At 39.2% G+C, this 2,857-nt stretch overlaps 1 pseudogene; it reads right to left on the bottom strand.

The window, feature by feature from the left end:
* Positions 1 to 2,014: 2,014 nt before the first annotated feature.
* On the bottom strand, positions 2,015 to 2,616 carry LOC114033371 (annotated as a pseudogene).
* Positions 2,617 to 2,857: the final 241 nt, after the last annotated feature.

Here is a 2,857-nt window from a genome sequence, read left to right as displayed (position 1 = left end):
GAGGTCCTTGGTCCTCTTCAAGAATGAGGGACAAAGGGCAGCTAGGTGGTGCAATGGAGAGAGCACCGGCTCTGAAGTCAGGAGGACCTGAGTTCAAATCTGGCTTCAGACCAAACACTTGACACTTACTAGCTGTGTGACCCTGGGCAAATCACTTAATCCCAATTGCCTTAAAAAAAAAAAAAGAATGAAAGACAAACAACTGGGGACCCAACTGTCCAGTTCCAATTGGGCAATGTTCCTTCCTTCCTTCCCTTCTTCCCTCTCCTCTTTCTGTCCACATGGGTCATCACACTTTTACATGTGGTGCTCTACCCAAAGGAATGTACATTTTGATCACTGAAGCCTCACAAGATATCTTGGTGTTTGGGGGTAAGGTTTTTTATTTTTATTTTTTCTTCTCTTCCCTACTTATTTATTCTATCATTTAAAAAACAAAGTGGGACAATAACTCTTTGGTCCCATGTAGTTTCATTTATGATTTCTTGAAAGTGAACTCTGGAAACCAAGCTTTGATAAAGCCACTGGGATTCAAATGGAACTACTTGATCGTGCTTTAAACCCAAATCACTGAGCGGCCAATAATAGGTCCCAGCCCACGCCTCGCTTAGGTTTTGATGGCTCAGAGTGACCAGGATATCAAAGCAGCAAGTCCCTTCTGCTTTTACTTCTCAAGCCAGAGGAAACAAAAGAGAACAGCAAGCCTTTAGGAAAACCATCACCTTTCTCCAATCCAGGGAGCCCAGAGAGCAATGCCTGCCCCTGGAGCTCTTGGTCAAGGACATCATTTCTCTGTGACCAGTCAGGACTCCCACAATTCCCACTAAGCAGCTTTTAGGCAACCTCACTTCTCCTCTTGGGGCTATTGCTGCAGTTGTCTCTGGCCCTTCTGTACTCTTGTAATTGTTCCGAGATGTAAATGGGAGCCCCCAGGCTCTCAGTCACAACTTCCTAAATCTCTGCTTTTAAACTGACAGCTGTTTTAATCCTACCTCTCTCCAAACGCTTACATGGTTTTTCATGTTCTTTGGATATGCTAATTAGTGAAGGTGCCATCTCTTTGGCGTTCTCAAAACTTTATTTAAAATCACATTTCTCTAGTTTTATTTTAATAAATAAAGATGTTTCTTTTTTTCTTAAACTGTTCCCACATAAACAAAACACCACTCCATGTTCTTGACAGAGATCTAAGTCCTCCAATATTTGCTACAAATCACATTCTCTCCCAAACTGTGCAAAATTCCATCCGAAAACTTGGTTTCTTCATACACCTTTTCTCACTGTATTTTAAGACAAAGTTATTCTCCAGCTTACATTAGGTATCAAAATATTCATTCATGACTATAACAATATCTTAAGTCCTTTGACAATTAATTTGTATCACTTCTTTTATACAAAATCACCTTTATCTGCCTTTTTCATCATTATCTTCACCCTAAGGAAAGGATTTTTTTAATTAATTTTTAAAAAATTAAAATAAATTCATTTTTCTTCCTCCATCATCTACCCTTTGAGAAAAAAAGGAAAAAAATATCCTTGTGACAAATATGGATAGTCAAGCAAAACAAATTCCTTCATTGGCTATATCCAAACAATGTATGTCTCATTTTACAACCTGAATTCATCAGCCCTCTGTCAGGAGATGGGCAATTTGCTTCATCTGTGGTTTATTGGAATCATGGATGATTGTTACATTAATCAGAGTTCTTGGAATTTTCAAATTTATATTTTTTCCCAATGCTGCTTTATGGTATCAATTATTCTCCTGGTTCTGCTCACTTCTCTCTGCATCAGTTCATACAAATCTTTCCATGTCTATTTGAAATCTTTTCTGTCTTTTCTTAAATTACAATAGCATTCCACTACATTTACAAGCAACAATTTCTTCCATCATTCCCTAATTGACAGGAAGCCCCCTTTGTCCATTCCTTGGCCACAACATAAAGACCTGCTATAAATACCTTTGTACGTATAGGACCTTTTCCTCTTTCTTTGGTCTCTTTTTTTTGTTTGATTGTTTTCATTTCACTTTTATTTGCTTTCTAATGTCATATTTACTCCCGTGCCATAAGCTTTTGTTTCTTCATTTTCTTCTGGGATATCTTTTTCTTTTGAGCAACCTCCTCTTCTGGTTTGGGAACAATTTGTTCCTTTTCAGTAAGTATCATCTCAATATGGCAAGGAGAACTCATGTACGGGTTGATCCGACCATAAGCCCTGTAAGTGCGCAGTCGAATTTGTTAACCTGGTTATGCTTAATGACCAGAGAATCCACATCCAAACCCTTCAGTTCTGCATTACTCTCTGCATTTTTAAGCATATGCAGCAAGAATTCAGCACTCTTTTTGGGCCAACGACCCTGTGTCCAACCCCACTGCTTCGCCTGGGCATACCTGCCAACTCCACCATTATATCGCCTGAAGGGAACACATTGTTTCTTCAATGTGACATCCTTCAAATACTTGGTAGCTTTTTGGATATGCATGTCCTTGATAGCTTGGGCTGTTTCATGGGTGTTCTTGAAGTGGACCCGGAGATTTGAATCCCTTGACTTGCATGATTTTGTGGGGTTCTCTGGATCAAGAGAGTACCTCACCATTTTAAATGATTACGTAGGATGGGTCAGGGGAAGAGCTCTTTGGTCTCTTTGTGGCACAGGCCTAGCAGTAATATAGCTGAGTCAAAGCTAATTCTTTTTTTTTAATCAGTTTTTATCAATCAATGAAAATCCAACTTTTCCCCCTTTCCTCCTTCTACTCCAACCATTGTGAAAGCTAGAAGAAAACCTCAGTTACAAATATGTATTGTCAAGCAAAACCCAACCCCACCATTTGTCTATATAGAAGGAGAGGAAGTA

This window comes from Vombatus ursinus, unplaced genomic scaffold, assembly GCF_900497805.2.
Source record: "Vombatus ursinus unplaced genomic scaffold, bare-nosed wombat genome assembly UNPS02006874.1, whole genome shotgun sequence".
Lineage (NCBI taxonomy): Eukaryota > Metazoa > Chordata > Mammalia > Diprotodontia > Vombatidae > Vombatus > Vombatus ursinus.
The sequence above is the reverse complement of the archived record's forward strand: the minus strand, read 5'-3'. Positions and strand labels throughout refer to the sequence as shown.